Source organism: Cyprinus carpio, chromosome B20 (genome assembly GCF_018340385.1).
Source record: "Cyprinus carpio isolate SPL01 chromosome B20, ASM1834038v1, whole genome shotgun sequence".
Lineage (NCBI taxonomy): Eukaryota > Metazoa > Chordata > Actinopteri > Cypriniformes > Cyprinidae > Cyprinus > Cyprinus carpio.
In genome coordinates, this window is record NC_056616.1 from 26,252,923 (window position 1) to 26,253,209 (window position 287).

Genomic DNA, 287 nt, shown 5'->3' on the forward strand with positions numbered 1-287 from the left:
TTAAATGATATTTTTTTTTAAAAAATGGTATTTTTAGATGATATATAAACGGCAAAAAAAGTATTTAGTATTCACATACTATTATATAATAATGTTTAATAGGTTTCTTTTTTTGTAGTCAAAATGTCAATGTTTATGTCTTTGCAGAAATTGGCCTTCAGAAGCAAATATGCTGAGATATATTCACTGGAGTAAACAAGTGACAACTATCCCAAGTGAGTAGCAAATATATTACCATTATGGGTTTTGAGAATTTGTTCTTATTCTATTGATATACAAGGAAAGAT